Genomic DNA, 27,302 nt, shown 5'->3' with positions numbered 1-27,302 from the left:
CCGGGCCAGGAGCAGCCCCCGCCTGTGCACAGGCAGTTTACAAACAAGGGGAAACTCTTCATGATCTCCAGGTCTCACGCCGCCGGGGGCCCGGGAGGAGAAGAAAGTGCTGGCGACTAGGGAACGGGGAGGCGAGAGAGGACGCGGGAGTTCCCCTCGGACTGATCCCAGGAAACCATTCCACATCCAAAGAGCTGCAGAATGTTATCCTTGAATTGTGTTCGCAAGATTCCGGTAGATAACTCCAAGCAAAAGTCTTTTTCTTTTTTTAAGCAAACTAATCTTTTTATGTCCGATGGTGACTGTACGTTCCATGAAAACAAAATGTATTAAAAGGTCGGCGATCTAGTTCGTTAGATAAAAATCCCTTAATTTTCTTAGGATCAAAATAATATATTTTTGACAGTGATTGTGCACTTTACTCCAGTCTTTTTGGGGGACACCTAAATTTCCTGGCGCCCATATCCTGTCTCTAATCTCTTCCGTGGCTGCTTGTGAATGACAAGCTTTATTCTCCCTCCCTTCACAGAGCTTAGAAGCCTGGTTCTCTCTGAATTGATCTTCCTGAATGAAGTCAAAGCCAAAAGCAGGAGTGAGGGAGGGAAGAACGTTCTCCTTGCCCCGCTGCACTCTGCGCTTGCACTGACCAAGGGCCTCTTTATTTTTGAAAGGGTATTTGCACTTCTGTTCTGGGCTCTGCTGTCCAGACTGACAGGCGTGGAGCTAGCTCCGATGTTACATCCCCAAGTCCACAATGGGAACCACATCACGCTTTATTGAGTATTACCACAGTGTACTGAACATAACCTTAATATTTTAAACTTTTTAAATAAAAGTAGTTTCCAAACACTTAAACATAACACCACTTTATTTTGCCTGGGAACTAGCGTTTCTAAAGCAACGTGATCATTTAACAGTTTATCTGGTACATCTAGAGTATTCTGATATGACCTGGCTACTAAGACAACAGCTATCTTCTCCCAAAACGTGAGAATATCAATGGATTTCCAGTATATCATTCACTTCTAGGTTGCGGCACATTTGGGAGTTACTCTTTCAAGTAGAGTGAAGCATTAAGTGGCACGTTTCCATAAGATTTCTAGTTAAGGTTAGAACACTGACTTACAGAGCATGAGGCCTAATACTCTTTTTTTCAACCTCTTGGATTTCACTGATTTGGTTTACATTTACGGGCTTAAATCCATAGGCAAAAAGGTGGTGGTGTTTTCAGTATGTCAGCAGATTGTTTATACTTGATGCTATTAAAAGCCAATCTGTTGGTTTGCAAGAACAGGAGACAAAGAATTCACTTGCAGTCCTGGTGTCCTTCCTTTCTGTGTCACCTGCGAATCCTGGGAAAGGTGTTGTCCTCTTTGCATGCAAGTCCAGGGAGCCAGACTGTCCTTGTAGTAGGTTGAAGTATGGATCATAAAGGGAAACCAGTGGAAAAATGCAGTCAGGAGTGAGCAGCTGAGCCTGCAGGGTATAGATTCGGGGCTGAGTAGATCTCAGCTCTGGGCACTTGCCAGCCTGCGTACGCCACCCTGGCGGGTCTCAGTGCTCTACCAGCAGTGTCTGTGGCCAGCATGGTCACCATAGCACCATGCGTGTTTGGGAGAATTGGCCTTCCGCGGGCTCTGCCAGCCTGGAATCTGAAATACCCGCTCATTATCTGCATAACCTTAGACAAATCGCTTAATCCTCCTGGGCCTCCATTGCATGATGTAATCTCTGTGATAGCCTTCAGCTCAGAAAGCTTTGGCGAAGTTCAGGGTACTGGTTTTAGCCTCCAGACCATTAATCATATCAGATTTGCACAAAACTCAGCAAATTCCACTCGTGTACCCTCCTGTAATAGATTTTTTATTAAAGGCTTAACCCCCGCCCATTGGATCTGCATTAATCCAATACCTCACTTAAAGCTCTGGATTAATCTGCTGAGCTCCCCTATGGAGCAAAAGTGGGGTTACACTAATGAGTGACAAAAAAGCGTAATAGGACCTCCAGGTATTATGAAATGTCAGCAGTCCCTGGTGTGTTCACACTTGCAAGCAACAACGACAAAAGTCAAATTTCCTGTTTTCTCCTCCATTATCCTGCATGTAGGGTTATATGTGCACTGAGAGGATGTTATATAAGAGGAAAAGTGGTTGCTGTGCTGCTTCCAGTCCTTAGAAAATGTACTGAAATGACATTTGGTGAATAACCAAGCCCCTGTCTGCCTTCACTGAGGAGAGGAGGGTCAGAATAATTTTTACCCTTTGTTCCTTGTAAATTTTAGACAATCCAGTCTAAACAACTCTATACTTATTGATACTGATTGCCTAATACTATTAATCACATTGAATGAAATTCTTCTGGCTCTTGTTGATTTCCCGTAGGCCCTCTGAAATGAAACAATTTCAGCAAATTTACTTTAGCATCAACTTATAGCTATCTTCACGAGCAGTACAACCAGATTTTCTTTTTTCCCCTGAAGATAAGAAAAGTTGAACTCAGTTTTCCAAAGTCTTGATAGAAGGCTGGGATTTCCTCACATTGCAGGAGAAATCCTCCACAGTTCTGACCACAAGAACTCTCGATGTTAAGTTTCATAGGAGCAGATATCTTATGCAATGATAGTGCCAACTTTTACTCACTTTATTGTGGACCATGTACTGTTCTGCCAGGTTTACATGTATGACCTGAATTTCAATTAATCTACACAGCAATTCTATTGAAGTAGAATTCTATGAGAGGGATCCTGAAGTCAGAGAGATGGAATAGTTCCCTCAGATTACTCCTCTGGCAAATGGCAGAGACAGGATTTTCACAGCTTTCTTTGAGGTTAGGTGGTCCTGCTAGCTGAGATAACATTCCAGACACCATTGAAATATGATCCCCCCATCTTCTCACCAGAACCCTTGCCTGAAGGATTCTTAGGCTATGAATTCACAGTCAGATGAAAAACTGGAGATTGTGTTGTAGTCTTTGGACTAGAGTAAACAGGTTTTCTCTTCCCTAAGTGACCTTGTAGGGGTTTTTTTTGGTTTTTGGTTTTTGTTTTGCCAAAGCCATAGGGATCTTTGAAGCCACCCTACAGAGCATGGAACCCCCCACTTATACTCCTAAGATTTGGGAAGATAAAACAACTTGTCATGAGACAGTAGCAGTGGCAGGACTCTTATGCTGAAACAATTGTAATAACTGGAAAGATGTTCTACCCCTGAATTTCTATCATGTACTAGCCGGGTGGCCACAGGCCAGGTACTTGGCCTCTCTGTGCGTCTCAGTTTCCCTTCCATGCACTAGGAGTAATGATGGCTTTCTAGGCCACAAGATTGGAATGAAGAGTAAAGGAACTAATTAATGCTTGTGTAAAGGGCTTATGACAGGCGTAGCTCACACACTGTTGTGAAAGTTTTGTTAGTTTCATTGCAAATAGAATCAATTTCTAAATAGAATTATTTCATATGGCCTTCTTTTTTATTAACACAATAAGTGTAAAGATCTAGTCTGTGAGGCAGTGTGGCCGAGTGGCCTAGGGTGTGACTGTGAGGGGTTACAGAACACTGTACTTAGGTCCTACCGCTATTAAATGGAAATAAACAGCATTTGGACTCATAGAATTAATTATTCAAGTGGGGTCCAAGGACACTAATGTACATAAAGGACTTGAAAACAATTCCTGGCAGACAAAACATTCAGGAAATGTTAAGCACTATTACTGAAGCAAATTTAGAAAAGTAATTCATTGGCTAAATCTACAACTCAGTTATTAGTGACAACCACAAATCCACTGTACTGAAAGGTCTCGGTAACTTAGAAGTACTAGGGGAGAAGACTACAGCGGCTGAAGACTGGTGCTGCTGTGAGGTCCACTGTAGGACCCAGAAAGAACTGCTTGAGCACCTGATGGGGTCTTATGTAACAAAGGCTGGGGACCAGGGGTTCTCTTGACTGGGGACCAGGACGGTCCACTTCCCGGTGTTGAAGCTGTCCTGTCAGAGAGGCCTCCACGCCCCGGATCCTGTCCTCTCAGAATGCCCCACGGCAAAGGCAGGAGATCTAGTGAATTACTTAAATCCTCGGGGAAAAGGGTTTTCTAGTCTTCTTCTTAGTTGTTTTCAGTTTCTCATGAAGATACAATTTTGAATTTTTATTTTATTTTATGTCTTGGAGCTACAGAACCTAAAAAGAATTCTCTGACACCATTAGTACAAACTAAAGATAAGATTTCAATTTTGAAAAGAATACTGTTTTGCCATGATATCGAAAGATATTGTGGTCAAGTGATTCATACATAAGATCTTCTTGGGTTAAGGACTCTAAGGAGGATACTTTCCATTCATAACAAAGAATAGGAATGATAAATTATGGATTTTTGTTCCTGATAATTACGGATTGTTTTTTTCCTTTTAATTCTTTAGGAGGACGGCTGCAATCATTAGATGAACACAGTGGCACCTCAGTTCACAAACTCAGTTCTCTCCAAGATTCTAGCCGCAAACCAAACTTGATGAAACCGAATCAAGTTTCCCCTAAAGTCAACACTCAACCTGACCATTGAATTTGATTCAGTTCTCATCCCATTCAACTTGCGACCATAACCATGGAAAGAATGAAGTTCGTGACTTGAGATACCTCTGTATTTGAGCGTTCAGATTAAATTTTTGAATGACTGACTCTGGAAAACATTCTAAGACATTTTTATCCTTTCATCTTTGAGGGATTTTTGTTTTATTTTGTTTTGTTTTGTTTTTCCACCAAAAGGAATAAGCTTCTTTGAGTGGAGATGGAACTTTTTTTGATTACTTTTATTTCTATTTTCCTTTTTTTTTTCTCCCCACCACAAGCTGGGGAGTCTAGCTTTAGTCAGACACCCACCTGCCCCTCTCCAAAGACCTGGCTGACTGCCTTTCTATGGCATCTGTCCACCTGTGATGTCAGGAAAGCTCTGGGCCACAGGTGAGGCCAGCTGGCTTGAACCCCAGTAGGAGTAATCAGTCTTCCTTCATCCCACAGTCGGGGTCCTTTAGGGATTTTACCGTTGGAAACTATATTGTTATCCCACCTTAAGCAGGTCCCTTCCTTCCCAACCTTCCCCTTCTGTAATGCCAGCTAAGACGTGGCCCAGGACCCTTACTGATTCATCACTACTACAGTAACACATTGTGGCCAAAAGACTAAAAAGTCTTCTGCAGATGAGCCAGAGTAGTACAAAGCATGCACCCGTCTCCGTTAACATGTGCTTCTGATCCCAGCCTGTGACCAACCCCAGGGAGGGCAAGAAGGCTGGCGGTCACCAACCAGGGAAGATCCAGGGGGCAGCCTGGAGCAGAGAATCCGGAGGGAAGACAAAAACCACAAAGGCAGGCCAAAGTCTCTAGGAACGTGTTGTCTAATGAAAGAGAGTTGTCGCTCTTGTTTATAGACAATTTTGTATGTAGGCAAGAGGCTTAAAATGAAAAATTAACAATAACTTTTATTCCTTAGAAAATATTCTTTCAGAAAACACATGGCTAGACGTTAATTCATGTATTTTTCTTTTTTTGAAACATTTATTGGTACATTTTAGATACACATAATGGTGACATTCACTGTGAGGAATCTGTACCTGTGCATGACATACCTCGCTTCTCCTCTTTTCCCCGTTCTCCTTTCTTTCCTGCTTCCCTTCTGTATTTACAAAGCCTTGCTTCCATTTTTTCCATCTATTCTTTTTTTCTTGTTCTTTCTTTCCTTTTCCTCTACCCCCTCCCATATTCCCTTCCCCACTTGAACATTTCCCAATATCTGCTATACATTTGGTCCTTAGTTTCGGTTTTGGTTCCTCACACCAGAGAACCATATATATTTTTCTTTCTAAATCATGGAAAATACATTTAAAAAATTTTTTTATTAGTACATGATTGCAGTACATAATGATCACAGTCATCATAGGGTTAACATCATGTGCATAACATACCTTAATTTTTTTTGTGTGTGTCGGTACCAGGGATCAAACTGGGGTCCTCATGCTTGAAACATATCTTAATTGTTTTATCTGCTTCAAATTCAGCATAGCACAGTGTTACTGACAAGAGCCCATGTGACATTAGTAAAACCTGAACATCTAACAATGTTTCATGTTGAAACTATCGGCAAACTTACAAACAATTGCTTTTAAATTGAGAAATTCAGGAAATGCAAAGTTATGATTTATATGTGTATTAAGTTGTGATGCAAATTGGGCCAGAAACTTCCTTTGTCAGCAAGCTGTGTCGTTGCTTTATTTGCATAAATGTCTGCTCAGTCCATTGCGCAGAGCCCAGAGCTGGGTTCACAGGAGGCAGATTTGAGTTTCTGACCTCAGGAACTTGCAGCAGGGCTGATTTTGAGACAAACAAGCCATAGTTAAAATACAATGTATGTGTTGCAAAAAGTTTGTGGAGCTTCAGTGGAGTCCTGAGAAATAAAATGTCAGATAGGTGCAGAAAACTTGGGTGAGCAGCTGCAGAGGCACCGCACGGTAACATGCTACACTTTCTTTTTCCCCCAAAAAAGTCATATTGTAATTACTCACATATATTGAGTGCCCAAAATAATGGTTTGCTTTGCCGTATTTTCTTACATCCAGCCTGTGCTTTGATGATCTCAACTCCCCCGTGTCCTTCTCTTCCTCACTCCCCTCTGCTTGGTTCCTGTCCTCTCCTTAATAGTTCCCCTCACTTTCACAACCCCCACAACCCCGGATTTCACAAAAGAAAGACAACATGCCATACTAGTCTTTCTGAGTCTGGCTTATGGTCCCCACATGCTCCATTTTCCTGCAAATGCCATGACTCTGTTCTTCTTTATGGCTGAGTAATACTCCATGAATCCACTGGTGTGCAGCCCAGCCTGTTCCGTAGCTCAGCTATGGTGAAGCGTGTCCTGAGAGATGTGGAATCTGTAGCTCTCTCTGCAGCTCACTGACTTTGATACCTTTGTCAGGCTTTCATAAGGCAATTTAAATTTGATTTCTGCCTCATAACCCTGCAGAAACAGACCGAGTGAGGGGTTTATTTTGAGACACCAAAACTATACACTTCTCTATCTATAGATATAAATAGGCATCTTCTTTATAAGTCGTAGAAGCAGGTTTTAAATTAAGATTAAAATGGCTGGAACATCAAAATACTCCAAATACATGTTCCCCATCAGTTCTTCATTATTCCCCATTTGTAAGTGATTTCTCCCAGCAAGATTTTCTAGTTGAGAAGGATCAGTACACAGCACCAACAAATCATATTCTTGTTGGACCTAAGCTGTCTTTTTGAGCAAGAATGATTTTTGCTGAATTATGCAGTGCTTAAAAATTACTATTCACTTTTAAATTTCAGATTCTGGAAATCGTCTCTCTAGTGCGTGTATGAAGAGAGAATGGGGCAAATCAGTCGCCTGGCAATGCCGTTGGTGCCTTCCCCACCATGGTAGGGAAAATGCTCGGCCATGTTCCGAGGAGCTGAAGGCAGCAGAAGTCTGGGGTGGTCTGATCCAAAGCCAGGTCACTTCGCAGAATCTACAGTTTCCACGGCAATAGGACGTATGGCGTGTAAGAGAGCAAAAACAGTTCACCTTTGTCAACAGCAAGCATTCTGTTCCTATTTTCCCTCACATCTGTGTTCACAACAAAAGGAAAAACTGTTTAAGACCCAGACATCCTCTTGCGAGTGAGAATTCTTTGTGGACTGGCACCAGAAGACTGTGCCTTTGGATTTCTTATCATTTCAGGACCATCACAGAGCCAGACTTGGCCAGGATGGTATATATAAATGCAGGTTAGTACTGTGCTTTCCCCTACGGCCACCTGCAGAATGATATAGGCAAATTTTTTTAACTTTTCAGTACAAATATTCTATTAAACTAAAAAAAATTGTAGCAAAATTGTTCGCACCCCCCACATAATCACTTGAGGCTTTAATCTTTTTAGTTCATGAACAGCCAAAGCAAAAACATAAAATGCCCTTATTCCTTTTTACTAATCTACGAGAAGGAGAATTTTACAAAGGCAGTCACCATCGCGGATAAGATTCAATAGATATTAATAGTTGACCTTCCATTGTCAGGGCTGCTAACAAATCTTTCATAAGGGTATATTCGTTGGAAAGAGTTTCAGTGTTTTGGAATACTGGCAGCTAAAAAGCTGCAGTTAATATAGCATAGTCAATGATTCCAGGAAGCAAACAGAACCCTTGATAAGGAGCAAGGAAATCTAAAGACTAATTTAGTGACCTAAATGCTAATCCTCCTGCTTATGTAACCACACGGCTCCATGCGTTTGCAGGCCTAAAATGACTTGAGTGCTTACTTATTTGATTGTACAATTTCTTCCATTTGTATTACTAATTTCATTTCAGCTTCATGCCTAAGCACAATTTCTGATTTATGAATTTGCTAGAAGAAAAGGAAAGCATTTATAATGGTGATAATAATAATAGACCTATAAGACAGCAAATAGTAATTTGAATATATTGCTAATAACATTATCATTGTTCACTCTCCAATTGTTAAATATCTTCTCACACAGAGAATAAATTGGCTATCATCTCAAAACATGGTGCTAAAAAGCTAAAACACAATTAAAGTGCATATCTACAACCAAGCTCCTCATTGCTCAGACCCCATGGATGTCCAGCACTGAAAACTTTCCTTTGCTTACACATTCTGTTCTGTTGAATTCAGGGATAAATGGTGGTGAATACTTTCCAAGATCTTTTTATTATCATGTGAATGAATAGAAAACTTAATAATGCTCTAACTGCCTGAAAAAGAATGCCAGCTTTGATTAAGTCTATGACAATTAAGCACAACACTTACACAGGAATTGAACAGAGCATCTGGTTAGCCTGTGTGAATCATCTTTGGTGGAAACACCAAATCATAGTTTAAAAAATAAAGTGATATGAAAAGAAAAAATAATCTTATTTTTGGTTTGATTAGGGCCATGAGTGAAAATAATCTGAGATGATGTGTGGCAACTTCAAATGCAGCATAAATTTAGAAAAGTATTTAGTGATTATGAAAATGTGACACTCCTGCAAAAATGTTAATTAAACTGGGGTCCGCAGCGTCAGCGGCTGGGCTGTGTAATTATTAGGTATGCTCCCAGAGTCACTCGGAGAGAAACTATAAATTGTGTTTGTAAAAGGCTGTTTTGAATTATAAGACCCAGAGTGGAGCAGAGAGGTGATGCAGTGACTCTCCTCGACCACTGAGAATGACCCCATCTGCAAGGCGAAACAGGGCTGTGCACCCTTCCCCGAGTTTGTTTACACAGTTCAGGAAGAGCGAGGGCAGCAAAGAGGTCTGTGCCTCCGTGGCTTCTCCTTCGTCCCACATCTTTCTGCACCCTGGATTTAGAAGCAGAAGCCAGCAGTAGGACATTGGGATGGCGCTCAGAATAAACAGTTAGCTGTGTATCTTTCAATTCCTAGGCGCTCCTTACAGTCTTAAAGGCAGATGAAGGGATAAATTCGCGGGAAGATGAACCTGGGGTTGGAGGTTTGGGAATCAGTCCGTTTGAAAGAGAATTAGGATCCGTGATAGAAGTCTGGTGAAAGAATACCCAGGACTCTGAGCTGTTTGGGGCTGAAGAAGTCTGCGGAGTCGTGACGGGTGAGTGTGCAGAGTTGGGTGTCCTCGAACGAACATCGAAGCTTCAAGCACGTAGTCTTGGCAACCTGCACCTTTATTTTGAAGTCGGTGAACAAATACTTTTGAGAGTAAATCACATCATAGTGCTTTCTTCAAGCAAATACCAGGACTGAAAATCCTTGTTTGCCCCAATTATTAGGGCATGAATGGCGACCTTAAGAAAACCAAAAAAATTCCCAAACGTCCTCTTTATGTCACAGAATTCCGACCCAGCCCAGACTTAGAAGTGAACTTGACTGTGTTTATACCACCAGAGCAGACACCCAAGACTCCATGACAAATCCCAAGTCAGCTTTTGTCTTATATTTTGCATTTCATGTCAGATGGTTCATATTCTTACCGTGGGTGTCTACCACATCCAAACTCATGACCATAAGTGAAAAGCTGGGGCTTTAGAGCTCCAGGACTTCCTGAGACTAGGGAAAGCCTTGAAAATGAATTGAATGAAACAAATGTCAATTTCACAGGCATTGGAATTGACTTCAAATTACATTTGCCGCATTGTATTCAAGTAGGAACAATTTATTGTGCAACTAAGTTGCTCGGTTTGAATGTATAGGACTGGTTTTGTTTTTTAACTCTAATTAGAAAATTCAGAAATGGTCAAAGTCATTTGGAAAGAGCCTGGGCTTGTTCTGACACTAGTTGAGGTGCTTTTAAGGGAGGGTTGGGTAGGAACAATATTCAAAGAACCCTTTCGAACCTCAGCACTGCAAACATGCTTTTAGAACATGACACATCCCGCTAGTGAACTACATTTTCTCTGGTTTAGTCTTGGTTGAAAACCTCTATGAACTTCTCTTTGATGTTCAAAGCAGAATATACTCCTTATAAGCAAAATTTAGGGCTAACGCTGCAGACTTCACTGTATTACACTATTTTGTGCCCAGGGAAATTCATTTAAATGATATTGTTAGTTTTTACATCAGTTTGGGTTATTTTTTAGACCACAATAAAAGTGGATCCAACTGGTGTAAGGGTGCTGGGAAGTTTGCTACTTTCAAACAACAAATAGGGTCATTTAGGTTAAAAACGATCTATTCTGTTTTACGTTGCTGAGACCTCTACTGAACTGCGTGCTTGTGTGTTAGAACTCTAAGCAATCGGAACCCTTTTAAATTGAGCAGTATTTAAAATATATCAATATCCTATGCTCAAGCTGTGCTGTAAAATCACTTTTCCATGCTTCTATCCCTAGGTGACTCAGAGATCCACATTTTTGTTATTATTGTTTAGTATTTGGGCTGAAGGTTTAGATTTCCCTGTGTCTTGCTCCCCCTACTGCTGGTTAGGTGTAGTCACATAAACATTGAAGTCCTTGTTTCAGTGTCTTCAATATGTCAGGTATTTTTTTCTGTAAAACGAATGCCCGCCTGTGCTGCCCTACTCCCCCTGCCAAATCGTGACTTAGATGATGATAAAACGTTCTGTCTCCATGATCTTCGTCGGTAGCCTAAGCTCACTTTGCTTTCTCTCTGGATTCTTTTATGGAGCTAAACTCATATCCTGGAAATGCGAACAAACGTCTGTCACAAACTGACTGCCGCTTTCCTTTTAGAAATTCATTACTTTTATCGGTACATTTTAGGTGTGCAATACCCTGACATTCATCATTGGGAATTTGTACCTTTACATGGTGCATCTTGGTTCTTACTCTTTCCCCATTCCCTGCCCACCCTTCTAATTCTCCACCCTTTCCCTGTTTACAGAGACTTTGTTTGATCTTTCCTTTGCTCGTATTTTCCCTCCCCTGCTTTCCTTTGCCCTGCCCTTCCCACTTCCCCTTTGCACTTCCTCTTCCTATTGAACATTATCGATTCCGCGGATCCAAATGCCTGCCAGTCCTTTCTAACACAAAGTGCCTCTGCTAGCTGTGCTCCTGCCCCTGTTTCCTCCGTGTGTCCTTTTTTCACAGACTCTTGTCATAAACCTAATTTTCAGGCCTTGGGCTTAAGAATGAAGGTACCACAGGATGTACTTCTCGACCTTTAAGTAAACATCATAGGCTAGGAGAGGACACGGGTTTGCCACACAGACACTTTTAATGTGTGGCATCCTGTAGAGACAGCACGGTTGTGAAAAACATGCCTTCTCAGCTCTGAGCTGGCCCTAAAGTGCTCCTTAGCTGCAAAGTGGGATGATAAGCGCGCCTACCGCGGGAAGTGTGTATGAGGACTCCGTGGTGTAAGGCACAAGCGGCCCCGTGTGCGGCGTGCAGTAGGTGGTCCATCAGTGCCCCTTGCCACTCACCATCGAGGGCGTGGTAACCGTCACTTTACCCAGCTACCCTGGGGTGAGTGCCCACTGCTGCATCGTCACCACTCGGAAATCTCTTCACCCTCCGAATCACTTACGCTCTCTGAAAGCAGAAGGATCGCCATGTCTGTGGGATCTTGAGGGCTGCAGGAGGAACTGCGGGAGTGAAGGTCCAGAGGCCCTTGGAGCTGAGGAGCTCAAATCTACAGAAGTCACAAGGGTACAGCTCACTGGAGACCCCCAAGGCAGGGGCAGGAAGCCATGCTCCTGTGCGGAACCATCTTTGCGGTTCTTCAGTGAGTGTCCAGCAGTAAGCTGGGGCTGCCCTTGGTCCAAGTGAGCACAGAGAAGGACTGGACCTGCAGAGGGAGAGAGATCAAGGACAAGCCAATCCCACAGTGCCTCAGCACCTGCTGAATCCTCACCTGACTCAAGGACCTCCCAAAGGAGACTGCTGCCACTCTGTGATGGCTGCTACCTTCTACACAGAGGACTTTTTGGCTAATCTAGCTCAGAAGCATCTGGGGCAATAGATTCTGGAAAGACAGTTCCAGCCTAATGAAGCCAATGTGGCTAAACACAACAACAACACAGTCCCTCTGTCCTTGACGGGTCACCTCTGGGACCTTACCAGGGTCGTGGATACAAAGACTATGCCATGTCCTAGGAATGCCACCTCAGCTCACAAAGTGTGGCTGGGCTTGTACATCTTCCAAAGGCCATTCCACTGTCCTGTCAGACCAGCCGACAGGCCCCCTGAAACTGGAGAATTTTGTGTAAATGAACTCATTAGCAAACTGAACCTGCTATAAAATTATTTCTAATGGCCTAATCCAAACTATATGGAACACCGTGATGGTGAAAAGGGCTTTTAAAGGGTGTTTTTACACACACGCTTCAGACAAGAAAGGCAAATCCACCATCAGAGTATTTCTCCTGGGATTAATAAAACCCTGCCTCTTCTATGTGGGAAGAGCCCGGGGCAGTCAGCCGGCCACTATACTCATGCATATTGTGGCCTCTAACCCCATGATCGCTTTATTCATGAGGCCCCTGAGGTAAGAGGATGTGGCTGGGGAGCAGGCATAGCCAGGGAAAGAGCATGGATAAAACTGGTCATCTTCTCCCCCATTATTAAAATCTCCCTCTCCTGAGACTGAGCTTCATTTTTGAGCATTAACATGACACATCAGTATTTACATTCTGTGCTCATTCAAATATGGTTGTCCTCACCCTTCTTTCTCATGACCTTCTTTGTCATCAGTTGTCCATGTGAGCTCCTTCAGCGTCCCTGTCATTTATCCTCTGAACAACTGGGGAGGCTCAACTGTAGGCATTTCTCCTTCCAGGCAAACAGCACAGTCAGGTGCACTGCTCGGAAGTCACTCATGTCTGAGTGGTCCCAGTGTACTCTTGAGAGCCACCTATAAGCTGGTCCCAAGCTGTCTGACCCAGTCTGAGGGTCATCAGGACCTTACATAGGTGCGATGGAGTACTGCCGGCCCTGTCTGGTGAAGGCGAGTTATTTCTGAGTATGTTTGCTAACAGACATAGAGAAAATGCACTGTCCAGGAAACAGTGACAGGTAGACTGGGCGGGGGGTTGATCAGGTTATATCTTAGGATATATTACATGTAGCTCTGGAGTCCTCTTTTGTGAGCGTCTTTAGTTGTCATGGCTGCCTCAGTGTCCTAAATGGATTCAAAACATTCCCCTTTCATGGCCATTTTGATTTGGGGGAAGAGCCAGAAGTTCTAAGAGGCCCGATCCAGAGAACACAGTGAATGAAGACACTGTAATGTTCTTAGGAGCCTCTTTCTGTTGCATTACACTTGGCAGTGGCACTCTCTGAACCGTTCATCATACCTGGTAAAGACACTCATGAAAGAGTATTTCTTCATGAAAGAGAACTGCTTCAGAAAGTGCAAGGGACTGTGGGATAGGTGTGTTTGGAGCGAGAGAGTGCATTTTTGAGGAGTGTTAAATCAATTTATCTTTTACTGTAGTGAGTTAAAAGAATTTTTAACATTCACTGTATAATTTGATCACCCCATACACTGATTGCAGCTTTTGGTTGGCAGGAGACTATCTTTGCCTTGGTAAACCTTGAATACAGAGCCTGAGAGGAGGATATACATGTAGATAATTCAATGTCTTCTAGCACAGTTGCCTTCCTGGATAAATGTTACATCCTGGTAGTCTGAATAGCCTAATGTGCTGGTTTTAGTAATATATCCTCAAACTGGCAAATGTTAGACTCCTAACCTTTAACTCATGCTTTATATAAAGATTAGGGGCCCCAAGTCTGCCTGAAGATCTTTAAATGTTAATTTCTTGTCAACCAACATATCTTTATAAGTGCTAGTACATGTGTCAAGTGTTATAAGCAACACAATCTCCATATATTATAGGAAGTATGTGAGTTTTGAAGACCTACTAGTAACACATTCAGCCTCACGCACATACACTAAAGATCTCTTGTGGAGTCCGATTTCCAGGGCTGGCCATCAGGATGAGCAACACATGCGTGTAGAACACACCCTCTGAGAAGGAGAAAGGTGAAGAACACCTGCTCAGGAAGGGCCGCACTCCAGGTTGCTCCGTCCCACAGAGCTAAGAACCTAAATCAACATTTTACTGAAATGAAGTTTTAAATCATTCATTCATACAAGAACTTTGGAAAACAAAGGCCAATACTAATACTGAAGACAAACAGAAGTGAGCAAATATCATACTGACAGAATTGCAAGCCTAGATTAGGAGGCAATTCTAGGTACAAAGAAGCAGAGATAGGAAGTATGGGCAAGAGCTGATGGGGTGGGAGAGAAAGAAAGAAAAGTAAAAAGAGCTGGCAGATTTCAAAGGTGAGGTCCATGACTTTCTGTAGCTGCTATACTTCTGCTGTGCTGTGATTGTTTACAGACAGTTGAAAGAATCTCTTTTTCTCGTGTGTATGTTCCTGTTAAAATGTAGCAGTGGTTCCTCAGCTAAGTGGAGGCAGTGCTGACGCTCTCTTAGCATCACAGGTACCTGGAGCAACCTGGTGCCAGTTTGCTCGGTGAAAAATACACAGGCAGAGCTCTTTCTTGACCCGGCAAGCTGTGAAAAGCCTGGCCAGGGGACGCAATTCCAGCTCCATAAACAGAAAGCCCTACCCCAACACTGCTTTATCTTTATCTAGCAAAAATATATTTTTGGTGGAATATGAGTTTCTTCTCTGCTTCTCCCAGTTCATTGATTGCTGGCAACATCAAAGAACCAAGACAACAAAATGGGGTGTTTCTAGAAATCGAAGATGCAAGTCCTTCAGTCTCTTTCAAGAAATAATAGTGTCAGCAACACCTGTCAGGGAGAGATTACCATCACACACAGCCCTGGGCTGGGAGAGACTGGGCTACCGCCACAGGCACAGGTGCCTGCGGTTTGAAGGTGTTAAGATTTCCTGTTATTTCCTGATGATTGCTGTACCTCAGGTATTTGGGGGAAAGGAACAAAGAAGTGACAAAAATCTGAAAATTGAAGAGATGACTGTTTAAATAACAAAGAGCATTCCTAAGAAACACTGCCCCACGGAGCAGTCCCCAAAGCACATGATTTAGCAATTTCACCAGGTGAACAAAAACGAAGTGATTCAGAACTCAGCAACCTGAGTGCCACTTCCCTTCCCATCTGCAGGCTGAGGCCCCTTCCCCTTGCTTTCGAAGCCAGCACAGTCGTGCGTCCTGGCTTCCCCGGGCAGGTTCAGGTCTGTGGATGGAGCCGTAGGAAAAAAAGGACAACAGGCCCAAGGCGGCTAACGCTGTGCGTGCTAGAGTGTGATGACGGAGTCCCAAAGGGTAGGCCCAGAGCCGGGCACGAATTTACCCGAGGGACTCTGAGCCAGTGCGGTGCTGAGGAAGTAGGTGCTGATCCAAAAACCACAGAATCCGTGTTAAAAAAAAAAAAAAGTCAATATTTGAACTGGATCAGTAGTTCTCAATCAGAAATAATTTTTGGCTCAGGGGACATTTGCCAACATCTAAGAGACATTTTCGGTCGTCACAACTGGCTGTGTGTGTGCGTGTGTGCGTGCACGTGCACGCGGGTGTGTACTAGTTTGTTTGTGCCACTGGTGATGAATGGGTGGAGACCCACATTTGGATCCGGCCCACAGAACCCCTGGAACGTCTCTCGCAGCGCGCCTGGAGTGTGGCTCAGTCCCCGTCTGAGTCCGCACTTGGCACCCTGGTGTCCTGTGGGATCTGCCATTGTCCAAGCCTGGAATGCATTAGGCCTGTAAGGCCTCTGCGGAGGGCTGCCCTGCGAGGCTGGGCTCACAGTTCCGCCAGGAGACGCTCGAGGTCCCGTGGCGCCCCCTGGTGTCCGCCGGGGCGCGGTGCAGTGGCACAACCAACCCAGATGAGTGGGAAATGGGAAGACCCTGACTCAGGGTCACAAAGCAAAGAATAAACATTACCTGGGCCCTCCTCCGGGACAACTTGTGCGTGTCTGTGTGTGGCGCGTGCTCTGGTGTGATTGGGTTTTCCGCCAGAGGAGGAGCAGAGTGTTTATGCCATTTGTTGACCTCCTTCTACCTGAACGCGTTTTCATGCCAAGACTTTGAATTCCATGACATTCTGATTGCTTGTCAAATTAAGTGGTATTTCACACGAAGAGGTAGCAAAATGTGCCGCATCTATTGGCACGAGTGTAAGTCGGGGTTATGCCAAGTACTTGACATGGATAACTCATTTCACATTCGCGGAAGCTCTGTAAAGTATTATGACGATTCCTGTTGCATAGCTGAGCATGTTGGTATTTTACAGCGCTGATGAACTGTTTCCCCCAGGGGTGGAGACGTCGTCAAACGTAAGCAGCCACTCTGTGCAGTGACAAATATGAAGTCCGTCTCGTTGCTGTCACATGCGGCCTTACAGCACCCTCACATACACGCGCACACACCCATGCGACCATAAGTTTCCTGCCTTATCCCTTAGAGTAGATCTTTGGGTGATCCATGAGTCAGACTGCATGCTCCGTAGTGGTTTTACGTTTATGACCGAACTTCTCCACAGCACCCCATCTCACCCTCGGCAGACGGGGAATGGGAATGTGTACTTTTCTATTCTCAAGCTACACTGCTCACTGGCACGTTCTTCTCTGTGTTAGAAATGAACTGACAGACTCAGAAATGATCTAATGTGAAGAAATGCTGATGTGCACGATAGTAGAATTCAACAGTGTGCTAGTTACGTGTGTGTACAGATGACACAGAGATGATATAGACAGCACACGCACACGCGCATGTCAGTGCGTTAACTATGGATTGAAATAACAGCAGATCAAACTGCTTGGAAGAAGGCAGTGTGGAGCAGCACAGCTGTGAGGCCGTCCCGGGAGGCTGAGGCAGGACTGCGGATTTGAGGCCAGCCTGGACTACTCAGTAAGACCCTGTTTCAAAAAATGTGTAGATTTTTAGATATGTAAAATCATGTCTTTGCAGAGCATGACAGACTCCTGCTGTTCTTCCCTAAGCGTGTAGCATAACAAGTGCTCACCTAGATAGCATTTACACTGTTGTCAGACATTCAAAGGCGTCTCGTGGTGACTCAAAGAACAAATGAAATGTGCAGAGATTTGGTACCAACCCTTCCCTGTTTTATACAAGGATTTGAGTGTGTGTGGATTTTGGTATCCATGGGGGCTCCGGGGACCTGTCACCCATGGATGCCCAGGGCGACTGTGCGTGTGTGTGTGTGTGTGTGTGTGTGTGTGTGTGTGTAGATGCTCTTCAATTTAAACAAAAGCTTTCTTTAAGAGTGTAAAGGGTTCCTGAAACCAAGAACTGCCGTGTGAGGGGAGGGAGCCAAGCACAGCCAGTGGGACCAGCTCCAGCCGCCCTCAGACCCATCTTTGGGTCCTGGAGGGTCTTTTGCTGCGGGAGCCATTTCTCGCAAAAGGGCCTTTCAGTATCTCACGCTTTCATTTCTTCCCCTCCCTTTGCCAAAGGGAGTAGAATGAAGGAGGGGGATCATGAAGATAAAAGCCATAGTCAACAAAATAGAAAACAGGCACAAACGAGAGCGTCAATGCCAACAGTAACTCTGGGGAAAGGTGGGTAAAACAAGCAAGACTGGAAAGGTTAATGGAGAAGACAGAAGAGAGGAAGCATTAGGATGAAAGGGACACTCACTTGCACACATTTCAGACATCCGATGGTAAGAGCACCCTACGGTCCACTAAAAATGCAGTTTCAATGGAATAATTTATTTTTGAAACACAACTTAACATGCTGATTTTAGAAGAAATAGAAAATCTGAAAATTCTTATAATCACTAGCAAAACTAACCACATATGCATGAAACGTAAATGTTCTGGGTTTCTTTCCTCCACAGAGGATGTGCCTACCAGGAACAAGCTTCTCCGCGCCACCAGTGGTGGGTCCCAGGCTTCTGTCCCAGTGTAGGCAGCCACCTCCCAGAAAACCCCAGTGTTTGGGGTCTGCCAAGCCCTTCTCAATGTCTACCTGGTTTTTCTTGCTTGGAGCTGGTGCTTCTGTTTGCTGATTCTGGCCATCGAGCTCTTCCCTGTTTGCCTAGGCGTTTGCTATGCTTCTGTAAGTTAGCTGTGTATATGAGCCAAGGTCTGGTGTGCCATGTATTGAGTGCCTGAAGTCTTATAGATGGCAGGTGTTTGTGATTCAGACAGCAAAGTTGCTGCAGCAGGGGGCTGCACAGAATCCTCTCTTGGGGGGTTGAGAAAGCCATAGGCTGTTATTCAGAAGAACCGACACGCACAAGCGATCGCTGCTGAGTTACCCTGACTTTTGGAATCAGCATTTTAAAAGTTGGAATCAGGGCTGTCTAATGCAAACTTGTTTTGACACAGCTGCCATTTCAGATTCAAATAACAGAGTTTTGCCGGGAAGAAGCAGCACACACACTGAAGTTATTCCACAAGGCTGTGCCGGAAGCCACCTACGGCACTGCTTCCTGGGGCCAGAGTTCTGCCAGCTCACATCAGAGCACTGGATGAAGGTGGGTGACCTTTGGGGGCTGCCACCCCGCTCTCTTCCACTCTCCTCCCTCCTTTTCTCCTCTTGCTAAATGGCAAAATTATGTGTAGCTCTTAATTTGAAATTCTAAAGGGGACCCAACCAAGAGGAAAAGAAGGGGCTCTTGTCCAAGAATCTTAGGTCCCTCTGATAGCAGACATTCCTGAGACAGAAAAAATGTGTCTTTTCAAGGGGAATGAAGACAGTTCCGCTGTGTCCTCTGCCTGCTAGAATAAGCTATCCATCTGATGTCCTCACAGTAAGATGTGTCTTATAGTCTCAGCACCCCTGGGATGAATTATTTAACATACTCCTATTGTTCCCATGTAAGTCCTATTAGCATACAGAACTCCTCTTTTAGGGGGAAAAAAAGGGAAAACTGGAAGTAGCAAAAAAAAAAATGCATCTGAGGTTTATGGTTCCTGCCGATACTAAATTCACTTCTGGCACTTTTGCATAAAAATGTTTTTACCCTTTTCTTCGGTGTGGTGCCCAAAGTAATTACCCTTTCCAGACACCTGTAGGGAGACCTATGAGAATGTGTGAAAATTCCTACCATGTTGGCCTTGGCGTCTTCTCTCCAACTCGCTCCTGAGCAGAGCACAGCTGCCACGAAATATCAGCAAGGAAGGCTCCATTCAGTATTAGATGCTGTTTTCTGCCTGTCCAAGAAAACCCTCATGCGGTGGAATTGTGCGGGAGGGCAGCATGAACTTGATGAGCCACCAGCAGCTCCACCAAGCAGTAGCCATTGGTGTGCGGCCGGGTTCTCGCTCTTAGCCCCAAGTGGAGCAGGGATGACCATGGCACCGCTAAATAATTGTTTAGGTGGAACCTCGCGACTGTATGTTTGTTTAGAGTCTTCAAGGTGCATAAAACCTATCTGTCCAATAGCAAACATTTCAACATAAGAGAAAAAGTAAATGTGTCATAAGCTTTATGTTGCTTTTTTTTCTTCAAAATTTGTTGCTATGCATTTACACATGTAAGTGGAAGTGTAGAGTTTCTGTCTATGTTATATCACCTTGGAATTTTTCCCTTCTATAATTTTAAGCCCTTGAAAGATCTCGGAGATGGTTGGTTTTCCTTCTACTGCCCTCTGGTGGCCTAGATGCTGACTGGTTCTGGTTCGCAAATGTCAGTGTGCTAAAGGTTTTCCAATAAACAGATATTTTTATGTAGTGCCAAATGTTCAGGCAGAAATCTGGTTAATGGATTTTTGTTTCTCAAGTATATGACATTTGTTGCATCTGAATTCACAGACCCTTTTTGCTTAACCCCAAATGTTCATGACTTCAAATCGCTCATGTCCACATTGTATTATTTTATATTCTATGATATAATGACATTAAGGTTAAAATGTCCACTTTCTTATCTGCCTCGATAGCTATGGATTTTTTTTAAAGTTCGTATTATACATTTTAAGACTATGGGAGAAGAATGGATTGTTTGCACAGTTAATGCGTGGCTTCAACGAGCCCCTCCCAACCTCAGAAAACAGCACCGGGGCTGATGTCCTACAGCACGAAATAGGTGGAACTGAAGGGCGGTGGGGCCCTTCTCCTATTGTCATACCATGCTGTCTGCAACTGTGGTCTGCTTTTCTGCAGTCTGTGATTAACACCTCCTGAAATCCCAGATGTGCGTTCACTCCATTTATTGTACTGTTTCAAATAGATGGAGACAGTGTCCCTGAGATGTGCGACCCAGATGACTTTCCAACAAAGAGGGACTTCACCTCTGTGCCTGCACCCCGCTCTGAGAGACGCCCGTGGTTTCTGGCTGGCTCGCCACCCAGTGGTTCGCCCAACCTTGGAACACATCCTCCCTTTTCTCTGCTCGCTGATGAGATATAATTTATGTTGATTCAACTCTTCACAAATTGCCATCTGTCAGCTTTGCTTTTTTGAATCCCTCATCCCGTGCCTTCGCTGCGTTCAGTTGGACTGGCAGAGGCTCCGGTATGGGCTTGGAACTAGGTCTTTCTCCATGCTGAAGGTCTCGTTGGAAGCTGGACCTACCTCAAGATGGGGCCATCTTGTCATTGGTCTCGATGGTGGGGATGTTTTCACTCGGTTTTTCTCCTCTAATTCACGGGAAATCCAGTGGGAACCCTACTGGCCTCACTAGCTCTGGGACTGGAGTAAGAGGCATTTGACACATGTGCTGTCCAAAGCATGTGCTTATGTTGGGATATGGTCTTGTGGTGCTGCAGGTGCTGGGTGATGGAGCCTGCACAGCCAGAGCACCCAGATTCCTGCTTCTTCTGGAACCTCGAGCACAAATCGGTTTCCCTAAAGGTTTTCATTCCCAAGGGGAAGTCTTTATAGTCTTTGTAAAGATCGGAATAGATTTTTCTGTAGGCCTGCAATGTTAATTCTTTTTTTTTTTTTTTTTTTTTTTTTTGTTCCAGGGATCAAACTCAGGACCTTGCACTTGCCAGGCAGGCACAGCGTTAAAGGGCTACATCCCTGGCTGACAGGCAATTTCTTCATGAATGAAGATTTTGTCCAAACAGTACCACAAGTACAATAAAGAAACCACCCTGTTATAGAAGTACATGTATCAAACCAATTGCAAATTTCTGTCTACATGTTATAAGTGTCAGAGATCAAACACGGGACCTTGCACTTGTGAGGCAGGCAGCAGCAGCACTGAGATAAATCTCTTGACCCTGGAACGTTAATTCTAATGAGGAAGTAGACAAGTATCATTTAATTAATAAGAATATTAAGGCATAATAAAAATCTTCATGGGGACAGACTAAAATTAAACATGTGTCAATCTTAATGTTTTAGAAGTGCTTTCTCCAACCAGGATCTCTAGATCTTGATGTAATTGACATTTGGGGCCAAGTACTTCTTCACGATGGGAAGTGAGCATGTACACTGTTGGATGTTCATCAGCATCTCTACCTTCTGCCTACTTGATGTCAGTAGTGTCACCAGTTTGTGGCAAACAAGTCTATCTCTGTTGTCATATATCCCTAGGGAATAAAATTGCACTCCCTTATTAAGAATCATTGTTATTGCAGATGAATATTAATGAAAAAAATTCTAAAATATGAGTGATTATCCAGAAGTCTAGGTGATTTTAGTTAACTTCCGAGTGAACTCAATGTTAAAGAAATGAAATAGGATATAAAAGGAAAGGGTAAAGCTCCAGACTGGAGAGGATTACAGACATACTTTGTACAGAAATTAGAATGAATATATAGCTCATGATCCTGGGCTCTGAACATCACCCCACCAAACCTGGGGCCTGAACACAGGACTCGTCAGCCAAATATACTATGGAGGTGTTTCCAGATATGCATTTCTTTATTTATTGGAAACCAGGAGCCCGTAGAAACTTGTGATGGATCACTGCTAGTGGTGATTGCCTTTAGAACTACTGATCTAATGGGTAGATTCTAAGTAATAAAAGGAGGCACGACACCCGCACAACACACCAAGGCCATATGATTTTTCCTCTCATGTGTACTTCTGCTAAGAATTCCAAAACTGTGAGTTTTTCTGGACCTCTTCTTCTTATATATTTCCTGGTCTTGAGTACTTTGTTATAGCAATGGAAAACAGTCTAATACACCTATCAAAGTAGAACTAGGGAAATTCATATCCAAATAAACCTAGAAAATTTAAATCCTTCAGAGTTAGCCTTCCTACAAACAAAAAAGAGCAATTTTAAATCCTTGATGAAAGAGATTGGGAGACTTTCATTGAAGTAAAGGTCGCTGCAATTTTGTCAAGAAATGTGGAACTGAAATATAAAATCCTAGCTTAAAAGGTCAACAGACCATCCAATCATGTAGGATTGAGTGAAGACACTCAGTAAAAATTTACTGAGACACTAAGTAAAAATTTAATTATTATTAAATACACATCAATATGCATGTAAGTTCCTTGCATTCTAGAATTGTGAAATCTCTCCTACCTTTAGAGGGTGAAGGGCCCAAATAGAATGTTACAGTTTGTATCTAGATGTCCTCCCAAAACCTCCTGCACTTATACATTGGGCTTTCGGGAAGCAGCGGGATCATGGATAAGCAGTGCTGAGATTACAGGTGTATGATAACAAAATTAATCCAGTGATTGGTTTATAGTCCTGGTTATGAATAATAGGAAGTCACTCTGGGTGGGAGTGGCACCAACCTGGCTTGTAACCTGGATAGGATAAAAAGGGAAGGAAGACTTGCTGCTGCTGCCTCCTGCCTACCACGCTATGGACTGTTTCTCCACTGCCATCCCTTTGCCACGCCACCCTGCCTCAGCACCAGCCGACAATGGACTGAAACCTCTACAAACTGTGAGCCAAAATAAACCTTTCCTCCTTTAATTTTAGGTGTCAGTCATTTTGTCTCAGCAATAAGAAAAGTAACTGAGACCAAGAAGTATCTGAAAGATGTCTGTCAAGGAAATCTATACTGCAATTGATACCCATAAAAGGAAACTCAGATATTTAACTTTTGATGATTGTTTTTAAAATCTTGCTACAAAAATGTATCAGAAGGGCTGGGGATGTAGCTCACTGGTGCAGTGCCTGCTTGGCAAGTGCAAGGCCCTGAGTTCAAATCCCAGTACCCCCCCAAAAAAAAAGGTATTAGAGGTCATCAAAAATATTTTGAATATTTCGTAATTAGATAGGTAAGTTAAAATAGAAATGTTTTATTAGCTATTAATCAAAAAGAAATAGTCAAATCCCACTACAGAGTGTACCATCATTAAACATTCATTATAAATGTAATCAGAGCTTTGAGTTGGTATCTTTTTCTTCCATATATCTGAACGTTAAAGAGTCATCCAGCATTCAACTAGAAGTCTGTTGAGCCTTAGTAGTGGAGTAGGAAAGGAACAAAAGAAGGCAGGAAGGGAGGGAGGGAGAGAAGAGGAAAGAGGGAGGAAGAAAGGAAGGCCAGCTATTGTTCTGTGTTCTCTGGTAACCTAATAGAGGGTGAAGGGCCCAAATAGAATGTTACAGTTTGTATCTAGATGTCCTCCCAAAACCTCCTGCACTTATACATTGGGCTTTCGGGAAGCAGCGGGATCATGGATAAGCAGTGCTGAGATTACAGGTGTATGATAACAAAATTAATCCAGTGATTGGTTTATAGTCCTGGTTATGAATAATAGGAAGTCACTCTGGGTGGGAGTGGCACCAACCTGGCTTGTAACCTGGATAGGATAAAAAGGGAAGGAAGACTTGCTGCTGCTGCCTCCTGCCTACCACGCTATGGACTGTTTCTCCACTGCCATCCCTTTGCCACGCCACCCTGCCTCAGCACCAGCCGACAATGGACTGAAACCTCTACAAACTGTGAGCCAAAATAAACCTTTCCTCCTTTAATTTTAGGTGTCAGTCATTTTGTCTCAGCAATAAGAAAAGTAACTGAGACCAAGAAGTATCTGAAAGATGTCTGTCAAGGAAATCTATACTGCAATTGATACCCATAAAAGGAAACTCAGATATTTAACTTTTGATGATTGTTTTTAAAATCTTGCTACAAAAATGTATCAGAAGGGCTGGGGATGTAGCTCACTGGTGCAGTGCCTGCTTGGCAAGTGCAAGGCCCTGAGTTCAAATCCCAGTACCCCCCCAAAAAAAAAGGTATTAGAGGTCATCAAAAATATTTTGAATATTTCGTAATTAGATAGGTAAGTTAAAATAGAAATGTTTTATTAGCTATTAATCAAAAAGAAATAGTCAAATCCCACTACAGAGTGTACCATCATTAAACATTCATTATAAATGTAATCAGAGCTTTGAGTTGGTATCTTTTTCTTCCATATATCTGAACGTTAAAGAGTCATCCAGCATTCAACTAGAAGTCTGTTGAGCCTTAGTAGTGGAGTAGGAAAGGAACAAAAGAAGGCAGGAAGGGAGGGAGGGAGAGAAGAGGAAAGAGGGAGGAAGAAAGGAAGGCCAGCTATTGTTCTGTGTTCTCTGGTAACCTAAAGCAGGGTCAACATCTCTTTCCCCATGGGTCAAAGAGAACCCGTCTCATGACTGCCAGTGAGGTGCAAGGAGTGAGGGATGAGCTGTGCCCTGTTCTTCCAAAGGCTGCTCAATGCCTCATGATCTGAAAGAAATACCAAGTCCCGTAGACTAGAAGAGTGCTGGCCAAAGGGATTTCCATCCTGGTGCACATTTTATCTTTTCAGAAGTTGAGAGGCATGTTTGGGGACTTTCACATTCAATGTAGAAAGTCTTTCTAACAGGGCTGAGAATTTAGCTCAGTGGCACTGCACCTGCCTTGCAAACACAGGTCCTGAGTTCAATCCTTGGACAAAAAAAAAAAAAAAAAAAAAAAAAAAAAAAAAAAAAAACTTGAAAAAAAAAAAAAAAAAAAAAAAAAAAAAAGTGAGCTGGTTACATGGCAAAATTGGAAAATTTTGTTTGTTTATTTACTTATTTTGTTTTTAAACCAATGAAGAGCCAGAAATATGGCAAACATAAGTGAGCTAAATTTCAGAAGGTTATTCGTGATGGGAGAGGAGAGACCCCTAGCTGCTTGCTTGGCTGTGGAGTGACAGGAAGAGGTGGTGCCCTCTATAGGAGGTAGGAAGTAGAAGCCAACTGTCTGGTCAATTTGGGCTGCCATTTGGGTAGCAGACTGTGTGGCTCAAACAACAGGAAATTTATTTCCTTTCAGCTCAGTAGGCTGGAAGTCCAAGCTCAAGTTAAGTTGGTTTCTTTTGAGCCCTCTTTCCCTGGTTTTCAAATGGCCATCTGTCCCTTGGGTCTTCACATGATCATCTCTCTGTCCATGTCTATGTCCTGATTTCTTTTTCTTATGAGGACACCAGTGTGTTGGGTGAGGACCCACCTACAGACCTTTATTAACCTTGAAAAACTCTTTAAAAACTTGTCTTCAAATACAGTTTATTTTTGAGGTGCTGGGGCTTCCCTAATGTAAGTTTTGTGTGGACACAATTGAAGCCTTTTAATATTAGTCAGAATCTCATTGAGCTCTTAATCATCACAAATGGGCTGGTGCACATAGTCAGAAGTCCCAGGGCCTAGGCACAGAACAACATTCCTTCTTCAAGTTCTTCCCCATAGGTCTTCACTGATGCTTCGGGGAGTATGTTAGTTCCCTATTCTTGTAGCAACAAATTTCCACAAAGGTCTTGTCTTAGCACATCACAAATCTCTTATAATCTGTTTGTCAGGGCTAAGACACAGTCTCCCTGGGACAAAATCAAAGTGTCCAAGGCTGCATTTCTCTCTAAAGGCTGAGGGAGATTCAATGTTCCAGGACTCAGCTACTGCCTGCATTCCTTGGCTAGTGGCCTTCATGGATCTGCAAAGCCAGTGACATTCTTGACACTGTTCCCAGCATCACATTTCCTTTTCTTCCTTCCTTCCTTCCTTCCTTCCTTCCTTTCTTTTTAACATTTCCTTTTCTGTTTCTCTGATCTTTGGCTTTCTTCTGCCACTTGAAATTCCATTGCTATTATCCAGCCACAAAACCTGGAAGAATCTGCCTTCCTTAGAGGCAGCTGATTACCAAGCGTGTACTGATAGCTGATTTCATTGTCAGTGTGACTGGATTAGGGAATACCTTGGGAGCCAGTCGAGCATTATTTGGGGTGTGTCTTGGAGGGTTTCTAGTGCAGACTGGTATGTGACTGAGTGAGAAAGATCCACCCTCACTGTCGGGTCACTGTCCAATCAGCCAGGGGACCAGATAGATCACAAAAGGTGACCTTCTCTCTGCCTCTTTAGGAGTAAACACTCTCTTTTCCTACCCTTCGATGTAAGACCTCTAGGCCCTGCAGTCTTTGGACTCCACAACCCATACCAGTCATGCCCTGGGTGCTCAGGTTTGGCCTTGGATGGAGAGAAGACATAGGCTTGTCTTTTTTTGAACTTGGACGAAGTCCCATTACCAGCATCCCAAGGTCTCTAACCTGCAGTCAGACTGTTGTGGGACTTACCAGCATGCATGAGCCCATGAGCCCATTCCCCTAATAAATCCTCTCTCATGTCTCTGCCTGCCTGCCTATCTATCTATCTGTCTGTCTTTCTATCTATCTATCTATCTATCTATCCATCTATCTATCTATCTATCCATTCATCCATGTATCCTATTGGTTTTCTCTCTTTCTAGAACCCTGGCTAATATCACAGCTTTAACTCCATGTGCAACCTTGCTTTCCCTTTTTCATACAAACTATTTGCACCTTCTGGGGAGTAGTTTGTGAGAAGCCAAAGTGGCAAAGGCTGTGGCAGGACCAGAGAGCTGAGTGATATGGAGCCTAAGGGATCTCCATAGTCACCAGAGGCTCACAGCTGCAGGGCAGTGCCAAACCTTTCAAAGGACTTTGGTCAGATGGTGGCTGGGATGGAAAGCGGT

General features: G+C 43.4%; 1 protein-coding gene across 1 annotated transcript in view; it reads left to right on the top strand.

The window, feature by feature from the left end:
• Positions 1–27,302, top strand: part of Tmem200c (transmembrane protein 200C) — a 45,053-nt gene that overhangs the window by 3,670 nt on the left and 14,081 nt on the right. The window lies entirely within an intron of this gene.

The sequence above is a fragment of the Fukomys damarensis genome, unplaced genomic scaffold, assembly GCF_012274545.1.
Source record: "Fukomys damarensis isolate Sample0158 unplaced genomic scaffold, DMR_v1.0_HiC HiC_scaffold_30, whole genome shotgun sequence".
NCBI lineage: Eukaryota > Metazoa > Chordata > Mammalia > Rodentia > Bathyergidae > Fukomys > Fukomys damarensis.
Note: the sequence above shows the minus strand (reverse complement) of the source record. Positions and strands in the feature narration are given on the sequence as shown.